The 16757-nt window shown below is 35.0% G+C and overlaps 1 protein-coding gene and 1 pseudogene across 1 annotated transcript in view; one reads left to right on the forward strand and one right to left on the reverse strand.

The window, feature by feature from the left end:
- The window catches only part of CPA6 (carboxypeptidase A6), a 259455-nt gene that overhangs the window by 123307 nt on the left and 119391 nt on the right, over positions 1-16757 (forward strand). The gene's annotated exons all lie outside the window — the stretch shown is intronic.
- LOC105857502 (nascent polypeptide-associated complex subunit alpha pseudogene) lies at positions 14228-14881 on the reverse strand (annotated as a pseudogene).

The following is a 16757-nucleotide window of genomic DNA, read 5'->3' on the forward strand; positions in this document are numbered from 1 at the left end:
ATTGAATTTTAAATTAATTTTATAATATGTAATCTTTCATATTCTATCTAGAATAAAATATTTAACCTAGAAAATACTACTTGAGTAATTCAGACTAGGTGATTCAAACCAATACTCCCATTTAAGACAACTAAATCTGCATTAAAAATAAACGTTTTCTGAAAAACACCAAAAGATCAAACAAGGTGGTGAGAAATTACTGGATGAAAGTCCAGGAAAAGATGAAAATCCAGAGATATAAACCCATAGTTTGCAGCTACAGTTTCTCTGGAAGCATTTGCTGAACTAAAAATGACAGCTAAAATGTTAGATGGTCATTTTGTCAGGCTCACAAGGCTTGCCAAGGGTAGAGACTCCAGTAAGCAGCCTATGCTTTGGGTTGGGATGCTAAAAGACCACACTCTAAGAGTAAGGGTGAACCAAAAATAAGTAGCCCTACTTTGAAATATCTCAATGGTCCAGAAAAATCTCACATCCTGAAATTGGATTCCAGTGATCCCAGATAGCTAGTGGTCCCAGAAAGCAAGCAAAAGCTTCTCTGAGAGATGCTACCTTGTAGGTCTCAAATTATTTCTACAAATAACTTTAAAATGTGGTGCCCACACGTATCAAAGGGAGCCAAATAGATAAGGCAATAAGAGAGCATGAACAGGAACCAGATCAAAGGAACAAAAACAGATCTACTTGATTCCAGATAGTGGAGTTACCAGACATAATATAGTATTTAAGCTTACTAATTTCCTAGAAATAAAAATTCAAGATAAAAATTCTTAAATGTTGCCATTTAAGAATGGCAACAAGAAACTAAAATTTATATAAAGTGATATTGCAGGATTGAAAACAAAAATAGAAAACATACAACTGAAAAAAAATAAGTGAAATTAAGAACTCAGTGGATAGGTTTCACAGCAGATTAGGCACACCCAAAGAGAGAAATGGTAAAATGATGGAAAAAAGAAAAAATAAGCCAAAGATAAAGATATAAAATGCAACATAAGAAATATATAGGATATAATGAATAGATTTAACATAATTGGAGTTTCACAAGAGAAGAAAAAAAGGGAAAAAGCAATTTTTTAAGAAGTAATGTGTAGTCACAAATTATGCTCCCACAAGATATTTATTAATTACAGAGGCAAAAATAGTAAATTTTCACTGGAGAAATCAGACACTACATTAACCAAATGATGAAGGTTAACATCACCAAAATGGAATAAGTCAATGTCATGTACCATTGAAATGATAGGAGGAGGATAGATCAATTTTGGAATATTTCTGCAAAAAAAAAATGCTTAATCAGCATCTAATCCTGAGGAAAATATCAGAAAAACCTAAATTCTTCAAAATATTTAGCCTATATTCTTCCACAGTATCGAGGTCATGAGAGGCAAAGACTAAGACTATTCCAAATTAAAAGAGACCAAGAAGTGTCAGCTGAATGAAACTGTGATTCTGAATTGGATCCTACATCAGATAAAAGATAGTAGTGGCATAATTTACAAAATCTGAATAAGATATATAGATTAAAGAATACTATTAAAACACTTTTATTCTGATTTTATGATTGTACTATGGTTATATAAGAGAATATCCTTGATTTGGGGAAATACAACTTAAAGTATTAGTGGGTAATTGGGTATCATGTCTGCAACTTAAAATTCCAAAGTGGGTTAAAAAAATAAGAAATTACTACCCAAATACAGTGAAACTTCAGAAAGCCAAAGCCAAAAAGAAAATGTTTAAAGCAGGAAGGAGGAAATGGGAATGGAATCTGTTTTCATTCAGTGAAGCAAACAGATTAACAGCTAATTTCTCAGCAGAAACAATGGAAGCCAGACGCCAGTGGAATGATAGTTTCAATTACAAAATAACAATATTAATAACTACAGCATTAAATGTCCACCTTTAAACATAGACTCGGTAAAATTATCTTTCAAGAATGTGGTGAAACAGATGTTCAGACAAAACTAGGAGAGTTCATGAGCAACAGACACTCACTACAGGAAATGTTAAAGGGTGTCCTTTAGGAAAAGGTAGAACTTTCAATCTAATGGAGAGAAAAACCAGAACAAAAAAAGTCAGTCCTTCAAAATTATAAGAATGTTGAGAAAAAGCATCAACAAATACATGATACAATTAGAAAGCACATAGTAGACAATCAAAACTACATGAAAAAAAGTGATTGTTATAAAAATCAGGACAATGATTTTTAGGGAAGACAAAGAAAGGTTTACCTGGGAAGAAAACCAAAGGGAAGCTTTCTTGTGAGGTTTCTTGACCCAGGTGTGGTTACATGGATTTTCACTTTGTAATAATACTTTATACACTTGTTTTGATGTGATTTTTTTATAGTAAAAATGTTTATAAAACTTGACAGCTCTGTTTCAGCATCTCTTTATTACACATCATATAAAAATGATGAAATGGCTCCTCAGACTCCTGAAGGAGTTCACAAAATTAGGTAGATTTTTTTCTCTTTTTTTTTTTTGAAATGTGTCTCATCACTATGTTACTCAGGCTTGTCTTGAACTCCTGGGCTCAAGTAATCCTCCCACCTCTACGTTAGGTAGATTTGAGAGTCATAAAAGGTTTAGTGTGGCCAGGCGCAGTGGCTCATGCCTGTAATCCCAACACTCTGGGAGGCCAAGGTGAGAGGATTGCTCAAGGTCAGGAGTTCAAAACCAGCCTGAGCAAGAACAAGACCCTGTCTCTACTAAAAATAGAAAGAAATTAGTTGGCCAACTAAAAATACATAGAAAAAATTAGCTGAACAAAAACAAAAAAAAAAGGAAAAAAAAAAATTAGCTGGGCATGGTAGCTCATGCCTGTAGTCCCAGCTACTCAGGAGGCTGAGGCAGTGGGATCACTTGAGCCCAGGAGTTTGAGGTTGCTGTGAGCCAGGCTGATGCCATGGCACTCTAGCCTGGGCAACAGAGTGAGACTCTGTCTCAAAAAAAATAAATAAATAAAAAGGTTTAGAAATGATTTTACCCATCCTCCAGTAAAGACTTTGTCCCTCCAGGCAGCTGAGAGGTCCACAAGACCTGATTTTCTGTAAACTATAGCCCACATCCTTTGCTTTGATATTAAATCTCTGTCTATATACTCCTCTCCTCCATGCCATAGCCTACAAGCCTCTGAAGCTGTCTTTCCAAGAGGGATATTGTTCGTTAGCAACCGTATTACCTCATTCACACAAAGTCCTTTTGAAGAGAGGGTGCTATGCAGCCTTGAACTATTTGCTGAGGTAGTTTTGACCAAGTCCTTTTAAAAAAAATAAATTGACTTACAGAAATATTGAAATGGACTAAAAAGTATTTGAAACATAAAATGACCACATTCCTAGCTACCACACTGAAGGTTCTCTATACAAGTCCCAATAGCTGTGGCATCCCAACATTGATGTCTAGTGCAACCCTGGCGTCTAGTCTCTGTCACTCATGACCTTGGTAAACAAATCACACTTTGAGCCATCGTGAAAACTCAAAATGTAAGAAATGTAAGAAACATTCTGACTCAGCAAACTGCTTTGAGATTTGTTTGAGAATCATTTTCTATTTCAAGGCATTTTGAGTTGCCCAGTTGTTGACTATTTCTCTTTTTTTAAACAGCCATTTTTCAAGTATTGTTTAAGTAAGCCATGGAGGGGCTGTAGCATTCCTGATGTGATTTCAGCGTAGTAATTACAGATTACATTTATTTTCACCCTAAGGCAAATTTTTCCTCACCATACAAATTTCCTTCTCCTGTCTTATGTTTTCTTCTCTCCCTCTCTATTTCAAGTGACTTTCCTTGCTGTAGTTTTAAGCCATCAAAACTTCTGGAATAGGAAAGTTGGATCCTAAATAATAGTCTGGAAATATTTCAACAATTCTTTTCATGAGGGTACTGAAAGGCAAAGCTAATTGCAACCAAAAGGATCAGAACTTTGTTCTCATCTGAATGATTTTATCTCAATTTGTGTTGGTTGGGAGGATTAGGGACTCCACCCTTTTTCCTCCACTTGCTCCTGAGCATGCTGGGAAGCACCCCAGGGCTGAGCAGCTGTCAATAAGCCCTAACCTGCTCCTCAGACGGGTACATCACTCATCTTGGAGGTAGGCGGGTGTATTGGAGGGAGGGGGTCTCTGTCCTTATACCAAAATACATTTTTTCTTCCCTGCCTTCCAGTCCTCAATCTTTGTTTGTTGTTTTCTGGGTAAATGGAGGAGAGAGGACAATAAACAGCCTTTTAGTCCCAAATACCTTGCAGGCAAAACTTTCTGATGTAATGATCCTTTATTTAGGTTTTGAAATTCAAGCACAGCATGACTTGTATTTTCTTCTAAATTAAAAAGAGGGTCAGCACACATTCTGCAAAGGGCCAAAGAATAAATATTTTAGGTTTGAGGGCCATATGGTCTCTGTCTTAACCACGCAATTCTGACATTGCAGCCCAAAAGCAGCCATGCACTATATTTAAATGAATGAGCATAGATGGTTCCTATAAAACTTTATTTATGGATGCTGAAATATTCTTTTTCTTTCACTTTTCTTTCCCATTGTTTAAAAATGCAAAAACCATTCTTAGCTTGGGACCATACAAAAACAGCCAGCAGTCCAGAGTTGATAGGTCAGTTTGCTGACCCCTGAGTTAAAAGGTGACGTCTTTCTGTTCCAGGATGTTTAAAATTAAGAATTAAAGAAAGTAATTTGACCCATATTATTTGTATTAGGGGATTAACATTAGATGCAGGTTTTATAATCATTGAAACAACATATGTGTTTGGTATTTATTGTGCCTGCAGTGTTTAAGAGAATTTGACATGATAGAAAATCTGATGGATTAGTTTGGGGATTCCAATTTAAAATGTATGATTATAGACTTGTGATTTTAAGTTGAAAGTTACAAGGGAATTTACACTTGTAAACAATAATAGAATGCTTAGAAAAACTAGAGAATTTAAACATTTATAAGTTTAATTTATGTTGTTCTGGCTGGGTATGGTGGCTCATGCCTGTAGTCCTAGCACTCTGGAAGCCCGAGGTAGGAGAATTGCTTGAGCTCAGAAGTTTAAGACCAGCCTGAGCAACATCGAGACCCTGTCTCTACTAAAAATAGAAAAAATTAGCCGAGCATGGTGGCGCATGCCTGTAATCCCAGCTACTTGGGAGGCTGAGACAGGAGGATCACTTGAGCCCAGGAATTTGAGGTTGCTGTGAGCTACGCTGACGCCTGGGCACCATATCCAGGTCTACAAAGAGAGACTCTGTCTCAAAAAAAAAAAAAAAAAATTTATGATATTTAAACTCATAGAAAGGTTTTATTGTTTGGGTGGTAAGCTTTCCTGCTCAGGCATCTGAAGTAAAATTCATTGCATAAATTATTAAGTGAAATGTAAAATGTTTAAGGGAATTTGATAAACTAACGGTTGATTATTTAAGGATGTTTATCCTGTACAATTTAAATTATTCAAACATTAATCAAAGAGCAAGGTAAGGTAAAATTCTTATTTTAGATACATATTTACAAATGGAATAAGATGTGTATGCTGAACTTAAAAGTTAATGAAAATGATGTTTTTAATTGTATAACATGTTTTTCATTATGTAAATGATGTTTTTAATTATTACTAAATTGATGTTTCTTAAAATTCATGAGTAACCAGGACTAATCCTTTCTGTACCAAAGCTAATGACAGACAGGGGACATGAGATGCAAATGATCAGAATGGCCAATCTATCTTGGCAATCAAGGTGGTGCCCACTGGGCTGCCAGTGATTTTGCACGAAATTGAGCTGCACCCATGATGCCGCACTGGTACCGTATCTCCGTAAGGCATGCTCTTGATCCAAACCAACAGCCAAGCCAAACCACCAACCGCCAATCAAAAGTCGTGGGTAGGGAAGGTGATAATGTTGCATTTGAGCACTTTGAGGGAAGAGATGCACATAATGCCTTTTAGATCTTCAGCATGATGCCTACCAAACAGTTGATACACAGTGTTACTTGTAATTCGAGAAATATCTTCTACGTAAAAATGTAGAACAGAAAAGTAGCATCCATCTAAACCTGCCATCAGCTTAAATCCCAAATCTTTTCTCAGCATATTTTAGAACAGAGGTCAGCAAACAGCAGCCCAGAGCCAACTCTGGCCTGCCACCTGTTTTTGCAACCTTCAAAGTAAAAATGGTTTTTATGTTTATAAATAGTTTATTTTCATCTGTGACAGATGAAAATTACATGTAATTCAAATTTCAGCCTTCATAAGTATTTGATATATTTACTATTTGGCCCTTTCAAAAGAAAGTTTTCCAGTGCCTGCTCTATGGGACCAATTTTATCATCTCAAGTGAGTTGATATACTGGGTGGATAATTCATGGTTGCAACATTATTCTTATCCCTAATGACCTGAGATTACTTATCAGCCACAGGTTTGAGGTCAGGATATATAGCCCCTGTTAACCCTGGGCTGCAAACATCTGGGATGATTCTGCCTGGCACACAGGTACCCCTCAATCGTATTATTTAAATGGCATTTGTTTCTCCTGAGATTAAGCTACTCTCTTATGGAATTATTTTAATCTCTTGATTTAGGCAGCAGGTTACAGCTAATCTCTTGCTTTTCTTTTGATCTCAAGAAATTTTAATATCTCATCTGAGGCAAAAGATAATTTAATATTATTTGTTTGGATCCTGAATGCTTCTTTATTCCTTTGTCGTCTTCAGAGAGGATTAGGAAAATGCCTACTCTTCAATCAGTATATAGGAGTGGCCAATCTTCCTTGTTAGGAACCTCTGGAGTATGTGCTAGGCAAGTTTAAGAGCCCAGATGAAGAGATGAATTTACTGGAAAGCTAATGAAGCTTAAGCTTTAGGATGCCTCCCTGGATAGTGGAAATTGGGGATATATGCAGTTTCAGTTAAAAGGGATTATATTTACGTGACTTCAAGTTCTTTAGTCTATAGTTGTACTTACTACCTGTCTCACCCACTGTGCCAACACTGTGGCTTTGTAGAAGGGGGCACAGTAAACTTTGTAATGTGATGCAAATATATCCTGTAGTCCCCCGAATCAGAAGCAATGCTAAAGAAACAAGGTTTGAAGTTTATGAAGCCAGAAGCTACTCTGTAGAAGGTTCTTCATATCCATATGTATGTGTGTGTGTGTGTGTGTGTGTGTGTATAAAATTGTAAGCAAAAGATTTGTTTCTATCATCATCTAGTCAACACATACATTCTCTGCTGCCAGGAATATTCTTGATAGTGGAGCACAATTTTTGGTGAAAAAATTGTGAAAGCACAATTATAAATGCTCCATCTATTATAATGAAAATCATGTTAAATAGAATTTCAATGTTTTTAGAGCATAAACCTGTAGCCCTCTATATGGAGCAAGTATATCCACATGAGAGGTCATGTTTTATGCATCCCAGTGTATCATATTGGGATGTGCACTTAGCATATCTTGGCCTGATTAAATCTGGTGACTGCAGGCAAAATGCTTTTTTAAATTATGTATTGCCAAATTATAGTTGTATATATTTATGGGATATAAAGTGATGTTATGATACAATGCGGAATGATTAAGTCAAGCTAATTAACCTATCCATCACCTCAAATGTTTGACATTTTTATGATGAGAACATTTGTGATTTACTGTCTTAAGTGATATTGAAATATGCAATACTCAATTATTGGCTGTATTTACTATTCTGTACAATAAATTTCAAAAAAAACAAATTTATTCCTACTATCTATTATCATCTCCTGATTCTCCTCACCCTCTGAAAACCACCATTACTTTCTGCTTCTATGTATTCAATGGTTTTAGATTCCAAATATAAGTGAGAACAGGTGTTACTTCCTCTTTCTATGTTTGGCTTATTTCACTTAGCTTAATGTTCTCCAATCCCATACATATTGTCAAAAATGACAGAATTTCTTCCTGTTTTAAAGCAGAAGAGTATTCCATTGTGTATATATATCACATTCTTTTATCCATTCATCTGCTGATGGACACTCAGGTTGATTCCTTGACTTGCATATTGTGAATAGTGTTGCAATAAATATCAGAGTGCAGACGTCTCTTTGAAAAACTGATTTCAAGTATTTTGCGTAAATACCCAAAGTGGGATTGCTGTATCATATGGTAGTTCTACTTTTAGTTTTTTGAGAAACCTCCATATAGTTTTCCATAATGGCTATACTAATTTACATTCCCCCCAAAAGCATACAAGAGTTCCCATTTCTCCACATCCTCCCAACACTTATCTTTCGTTTTTTTTATGATAGCCATTCTAACAGGTGGTATCTCATTGTGGTTTTAATTTGCATTTCCTTAAGAATTCTAGAAGAAAATGTTGGAAAAACTCTTATAGACATTGGCCTAGGGAATGAATTTATGAGGAAGAGCCCAAAGGCAATCACAGCAACACCAAAAATAAATAAATGGGACCTGATCAAATCAAAAAGCTTCTGCACAGCCAAGGAAACTATCATGATAGCAAACAGAAAACCTACAGAATGGGAGAAAATATTCACATGCTACACATCCAATGAAGGGTTGATATCTTGAAGCCATATAGAACCCAGGAAAATCAACAAGAAAAAGTCAAACAACCCCATTAAAAATTGGGCAAAGGACATGAACAGAAACTTTTCAAAAGAAGACAGACAGACTAATGGCCAACAAACGTGAAAAAATGTTCAACATTTCTAATCATCAGGGAAATGCAAATCAAAACCACAATGAGTTATCACTTAACTCCAGTGCGAATGGCCTTTATCAAAAAGTCCCGAAAGAACAAATGTTGGTGTGGATGTGGAGAAACAGTAATGTTCATACACTACTGGTGGGACTGCAAACTAGTATGACCTCTATGGAAATTAATATGGAAGTACTTCAAAAAGCTAAAAGTATAACTACTTTGATCCACCAGTCCCATTACTGTGCATCTACACAAAAGGGAAAAAAAAGACATTCTATAAAAAAGACATTTGCACTCGAATATTTATAGCAGCACAATTTACAATTGCAAAGATGCGGAAACAACCCAAGTGCCCATCAATTCATGAGTGGATTAGTAAAATGTGGCATATGTGTACCATGGAGTACTACTCAGCCACAAAAAACCAATGGTGATATAGCACCTCTTGTATTATCCTGGATGGTACTAGAGCTCATTCTACCAAGTGAAGTATCACAAGAATGGAAAAACAAGCACCCCATGAACTCACCATCAAATTGATACTAATTGATCAACACTCATGTGCACATATAGTGTAACATTCATTGGGTGTCAGGCAGGTGGGGGGGAAGTAAGGGATGAGTATATTCACACCTAATGCATAGGGGGCACACTGGGGAAGGGCATGCTTGTAGCTCTGACTCAGGTGGAGCAAAGGCAATATATGTAACCTAAACATTATAACCCTATACTATTCTGAAATTTAAAATATAATAATTTGCATTTCCTTAATGATTAGTGATGTTGAACATTTTTTCATGTATTCGTTAGCCATTCATATTTCTTCTTTTGAGAAATGTCTATTAAGGTCCTTTGCTCATTTTAAAATCAAATTATTTGTTTTCTTTCTATAGGGTTGAGTTCCTCATATATTTTGGATATTAATCCCTAATCAGATGTATGCCTTGCAAATATTTTCTCTTTATCCATAGTTTATCTCTTTACTCTGTTAATTCTTGAAGACTGTTATTTTGATGTAATCTCATTTATCTATTTTTGCTTTTGTTACTTCCACTTTTGGGGTAAAATCTAAAAAAATCATTGCCCAGTACAATATCATGTAGTTTTTACCCTATTTTTTTCTAGTAGTTTTACAATTTCAGGTACTATGTTTAAATCTTTAATTCATTTTGAGTTGATTTTTATATATGGTATGAGATATGGGTCCAATTTCATTCTTTTGCACATGGCCATACAGTTTTCCCAACATTATTTATTGAAGAGACTGCCCTTTTCTATTGTATATTACTGGTACGTTTATTGGAAATCAATTGCCCATAGATGCACAGGTTCATTTCTATGCTTTGTATTCTGTTCCATTGGTTGGTGTGTCTATTTTTATGCCAATACAGGCTCTTTTAATTATCATCACTTTGTAGTATAGTTTGAAATCAGGCAGTGTGATGTCTCCAGTTTTGTTCCTTTTGCTATGATTGCCTGGGCTATTTGGAGCTTTTTTTGTGGTTCCGTATGAATTTTAACATTGTTCCTTCTATAACTATGAAAAATGACATTGAGGTTTTGATAGGAATTGCATTAAATCTGTAGATCACCTTGGATGGTATGGATATTTTAACAATATTAATTCTTCCAATCCATGAACACAGGTTATCTTTACATTTATTTGTATGTTCAATTTCTTTCATTAATGTTTTATAATTTTTGGTGCACAGGTCTTTCACCTTCTTGGTTAAATTTATTAATATTTTTGAGTGTTTCTCTGTTTTTGTAGCTACTATAAAAACTATTCTGTTGATTTCTTTTTCAGAAAGTTTGTTGTTAGTGTAGAGAAATGCTACTGATATATATGTGTGTTGATTTTGTATCCTACAACTTTACTGCATTTGTTTTTCAGTTCAAACAGGGTTTTGGTATAGCCTGTAGGGTTTTCTATGTATAAGATCATGTCATCAGCAAACAGTGACTATTTCACTTCTGCCTTTCCTATTTGAATGCCTTTTATTTCTTTCTCTTGCTTTATTGCTCTGGCAAGGATTTTCAATACTATGTTAAATAGGAGTAACATGAGTAAGCATCCTTGCCTAGTTCAAGACCTTAGAGGAAAGGTTTCCAATTTTTCACTATTGAGTATGTTAGCTGAGGGCTTTTATTGTGTTGAAGTACATTTCTTTCATATCTAATTTGTTGAGTATTTTTTAACATGAAAGATGTTGAATTTTGTCAAATGCTTTTTATTGCATATAATGAGATGATCATATGATTTTTTCCCCTTGGTTATGTTAATGTGGTGTCTCGTATTTATTGATTTGTGAATGTTGAACCATCCTTACACCCCAGGGATAAATCCTACTTTTTCATGGTAAATGATCCTTCTATGATGCATTGTTGAGATTGCTAGCATTTTGTTGAAGATTTCTGCATCTATGTTCATCAAGGATATTGGTCTGTAGTTTTCTTTCCGTGTGATGTCCTTGTCTGGCTTTGGTATCATGGTAATACTGGCCTTATAAAAAGTTTGAAAGTATGCCCTCCTTCAATTTTTTTGGAAAAGTTTTTGGAGAATTATTACTATTAGTTTTTCTTTAGGTGTTTGGTAGAATTCAATCATGAAGCCATCAGGTCCCAGGCTTTTCTTTAATGGGTGTCTTAGTCCATTTCATGTTGCTATAAAAGCATATCTGAAACTGGGGAATTTGTAAAGAAGAGAGATTTAATTAGCTCATGATTATGCAGACCGAGAACTTCAAAAGCATGCCCAGGCTTCTGGAGAAGGCTTTTGTGTTGCATCACAACATGGTGGAGAAGGTCAAAGGAGAAACAGACACATGAGAAAGGGGGGAAACCTGAGGGGCATCCTATCTTTATAACAACCCACTCTCGTGGGAACTAATCCATTCCCCTGAGAACTAATCCAATCTCACAAGAGCATGAACTCACTCACTACCACAAGAACACACCACACCATTCATGATGGATCTGCCCTATAACCTAAACATCTCCCACTAGGTCCCATCTCCCAACACCACCACATTGGGGATCAGATTTCAACATGAGTTTTGTTGGGAACAAATAAACCATATCTACACCATAGCAATGGGAGACATTTTATTGCTGATTCAATCTCCTCGCTCCATTGTTGATCTGTTCAGATTTTCTATTTCTTCATGATTCAGTCTTAGTATGGTGTATGTGTCCAGGAATTTATCTATTTCTTATAGATTATTCAATTTTTAGCATATAATTGCTCATAATAGTCTTCTATGATTCTTTGTATTTCTGTGGCGTCAGTTTAATGTCTTCACTTTCACTTCTGATTTTATTTGAGTCTTTTGTCTTTTTTCTTGGTTAGTCTAGCTACAAGTTTGTTGATTTTTTTTTCAAAATCCAACTTTTAATTTAATTAATCTTTTGTATTGTTTTTCTAGTCTCCATTTCATTTATTTCTGCTCTGATTTTTATTATTTCTTTCCTTCTGCTAGCATTGCACTTAGTTTTATTGCTCTTTTACTATTTCCTTAAATGTAATATTAGGTTATTTATTTGCAATTCTTTCTTCTTTTTTGATGTAGACATTTATTGTTATAAATTTTCCTCTTAGTACTTCTTTTACTGCATCCTACAAGTTTTGATATGTTGTATTTACATTTTCATTTGTCTCAGGATAATTTTAATTTCTTCATTGGTCTTGATTGTTTAGTAGCATGTTATTTAATTTTCATGTATTTGTGAATTTTCTGAAATTCCTCCTGTTATTGATTTCTAATTTCATACCATTGTGGTTGAAAAAAATATTTGATATTGTTTCAGTCTTCTTGAATTTGCTAAGGCATGTCTTATGGTCTAATATATGATCTATGGTGGAGAATGTACCATGTGCTCTTGAAAAAAATGTGTATTCTGTTGTTGTTTGGGGGTGGAATGTTCTGTTTATGTCTGTTAAGTCCATTTAGTCTAAAGAGTTGTTCAAGTCCAATGTTTCCTTATTAATTTTCTGTCTGGATGATCTGTCCAATATTGAAAGTGATGTATTGAAGTTCTCCACTATTATTGTAATGTATTCTATTTCTTCCTTCAGATCCTTTAATATTTGCTTTATATATTTAAGTTCTCTACCATTGGGTGCACATATATTTATAATTTATTATATTCACTTAATGAATTGACCCCTCTGTCATTATAGAATTTTTTTATCTTTTTGTAGTTTTTTCTTTTTGTTTTTGAGACAGGGTCTCACTCTGTCACCCAAGCTAGAGTGCAGTGATGTCATCAGAGCTCACTGCAACCTCAAACTCCAAGACTCAAGTGATGAGGCTCACCCTTCTCAGTAGCTGAGAATTTAGGCATGTGCCACTATGCCCCGCTAATTTTTCCACTTTTTGTAGAGACAAGACCTTTCTGTGTTGCCCAAGCTTGTCTCAACCTCCTGGCCTCAAGCAATTCTCCTACCTTAGCCACACAAAATGCGGGGCATGAACCACCATGCCCAGCTCTTTTAATAGTTTTTGACTTAAAGTCTATTTTGTCTGATGTATTGCTATCCCTGCTCTCTTTTGGTTTCCTTTTGTGTGGAATATTTTTTCCATCCCCTCACTTTCAGTCTATGTGTGTCCTTAAAAGTGAAGTGAGTCTCTTGTAGGCAGCATATAATTATGTCTTGTTTATTTTATTCATTCATTTACTCTGTGTCTTTTGATTGTAGAATTTAATCCATGTACATTCAAGGTAATTATTGCTAGGTAAGAACTTACTAATACCATTTTGTTAATTGTTTTCTGGTTGTGTTGAAAATACTTTGTTTTGTTCTTCCTCTCTTGCTGTTTTCCTTTATGGCTTGATGATTTTCTATGGTGATATGTTTTTAATCTTTTCTAATTGTGTTTTGTGCATCTCTTTTAGATTTTTTTGCTTTTTTACTACCATCAGGCTACATAGGACCTTATAATAGTCTATTTCAAACTAATAACATCTTAACTTTTATTGCATACAACAATTCTACACTTTTACTTCCCTACACACACACATGCACACACACATATTTTATGCTTTGATGTTTAGATTTGCATCATTTTTAATATATATATTCCTTGACCATTTATTTTACATATAGCTAGTAAGTTGATTAATAAATTTAATAATCAACAAGTCTATATATAATTTTTTCTTTAACCCTAATACAATTACACAACACCATTACAATTCTAGAATATTATAATTATTGTTCTATATTACTTATACCATTAGGTTTTGTGCTTTTATAAATTTTATGTTATTAATTAGCAACCTTTTGTTTCTATTTAAAGAACTTCCTTTAGCAATTCCTGTAAGGCAAGTATAGTGGTGATAAACTCCCTTAGCTTTTGTTTATCTGAGAAAGTTTTTATTTCTTCCTCATTTCTGAAATAGAGCTTTGCTGGATTAAGTATTTTTTTCATCCAACAAGAACTCATAACTTTATTTGTAATAAAAACAGTACAAATTGCAAAATAAGCTGCAGTTACTCTTTTAAAACACCAAAAAGTCCTAATTTTCAGATGGCTACATTATTAATTCCATACTAGCATTTATAATATCATTACCATTGTTCTTCAGGGCTTTGACTCTCTTTTTTCTGGACACATTTGCTGATGACATGACCAACTCTATGTCCTTAACTTTCATATCAGATTCATAAACCTCTTTCTCTCCACTCTTCTCTTACACAGTTAGAGTCTGTGTGTTTTCTTGAATGTTTGAGACAGATTCACATTGAACTTTGAATTTCTCAGCATCTTCTAGCTGTCCTTACCGAAATAAACCTTCAGTCTTGGCTTCTGCAAAAACCATGTAAGTATCTGAAGCCGAGTTCTTGTAGATATCTATTTGGTGACAAAGAGAATATTCTTAGATTTCTGGATAGTGACTCTATCCTGACTATAACCCCCATAATCTGCCAAAGATTCAGTTTGGACATAGCCTTTGGTGCCTTCTTTTCACTGTGACTGGTTTGCTTGACTGATGGATTCTTCATGAATTTCAGCTGTTGCTGACAACTGAGCTTGTTGTGTGGTTGCCTGTGTGAAATCTTTTTCCTCAAGCTCTAGTACTAGTTAGTTCATCACTGTCAGATTCTGTTCTAGGTCCTGCCTCAACCTGGGGCTGGGGCTACTTCTGCTCTGTGGCAAAAATGGTTTCTATGGCATCACTGGACATTTTGTTCAGGGAACATGGAACCAAGATGGCAGCAGAAAGAAATGGATAAAGCATTCTTGGTTGGCAGGGGTTTTTCTTAATTTAGTACTTTGAATATATCATCCCACTCTCTTCTGGCCTACAGGGACTCCTGCTGAGAAGTCCACTAATAGTCATATTGGGACTCCTTTATACGTGGTGTATTTTTTTTTCTTTTCCTGTTTTCAGTTTTTCAACATGGTTTGATATATGTGATGTATTTCTTATCTCTTGCTGCTCTCAGAACTTTGTCTTTGATTTTTGATAATTTGATTATTATATGTCTTGGTGAGCTCCTCTTTGAGTTCAATTTAATAGGTGACCTCTGCGATGTTGGCTTATTTCCTCAAATTAGGGAAGTTTTTTTCCATTATTTTTAAATTCCTTCTGGCCCTTTTCCTCTTTTTTCTCCTTCTTGTATGCCTGTTATGCATAAGTTAGGTCTCTTGACGGTGTCCCATAATTCCTATAGACTTTTTTCATTCTTTTTCATTCTTTTTTCTTTTTGTTTCTCTGATTGGGTGATATAAAATGTTCTGTCTTTGAATACACTGATTCTTTTTTCAACTTCATTGAGCTGGCTGTTGAAGCTTTCTTTTGCATTTTTTTTTTTAGTTCAGTCACTGCATTCTTTATCTCTGAGATTTCTTTTTGTGTTGTCTTTTTATTTTTTATCAAACTTTCATTGTTATGTATTATTTTCCAAATTTCATTTAATTTTTTATCTATATATTCTTGAATGTCACTGAACTTTTTTTTGATTCCATAACATTTAATGCTCTTGAGTCTCAAACATAAAAAAGAATTTTAAGTGAAATTAAAAGGCACCCAAGAAACTGAGGAAAATATATGTAACATAGATGATATACAAAAGGTTAATAAACTTACATATTTGTAGAGCTCTTACCAATCAATAAGAAAAAAAAATTCTAATAGAAAACTAAGAGCATAAACAAGAACAAATATATCCAAAAATAGAGAGAAAGAAAGAGATATAAATTGTCAATTTAAAAAGTCCAATTTCTCTAATTAAAGGAATATACAGAAAGGTACCTGAAAGATGATCACACATCAATGGGTTATTCTAAATTCTTTTTCTGTAATTTTATAGATATACCTTTCTTTAGGGCCTATTGCTAGAGCTTTCTTAGTTTTTATTGGGGGGTGGTATCATGATTTCCTGAGTTTTTGTAATTCTTATTTCCTTGTGCTGATGTTTATACATTTGTGGCAATAGCTACCTTTTCTGGCTTTTGCAGAAGTTCCTTGGCAGGGATAGACCTTCACCAGTTAGTCTAGCCCAGGGGTCCTCAAATTTTTTAAACAGGGGGCCAGTTCACTGTCCCTCAGATCGTTGGAAGGCCAGACTATGGTTTAAAAAAAACCAGTGTGCAAATTCTTATGCACACTGCACATATCTTTTGGTGAAGTAAAAAAACAAATGGGCAAAAACACCTACTTGTGGCCCACGGGCCATAGTTTGAGGACACCTGCTCTAGCCTATGGTTCTAGATGAATTAGCTGGTAATGACCCTGGGCAGACAAAACTCGCTTTCAGGTTCTCTAGAAGGCTGAGCTGCTGCCTTTGCTCTGAATTCAGGTAAAGAAGCTAGCTAGGCTCTTCTATCCAGCAAGATTTCTGGTTGAGCTTTGCTGTTATGCTGAGCTAGTGTATGGGCACTACAATTACCTCTCATCCAGCTGGGCCACAGGGTATATTCCCTGGCCACAAGCTACTGTTTTCTGAGTTTAGCAGTTGGACAGAATTACAGTAGAGCCCCTGAGGTTAAGTGAATCAGGATGAATGGACCAACCACTATGTCAGTAGAAGTACATGATTGAGATTTACCTTTCTCCC

The sequence above is a fragment of the Microcebus murinus genome, chromosome 7, assembly GCF_040939455.1.
Source record: "Microcebus murinus isolate Inina chromosome 7, M.murinus_Inina_mat1.0, whole genome shotgun sequence".
Lineage (NCBI taxonomy): Eukaryota > Metazoa > Chordata > Mammalia > Primates > Cheirogaleidae > Microcebus > Microcebus murinus.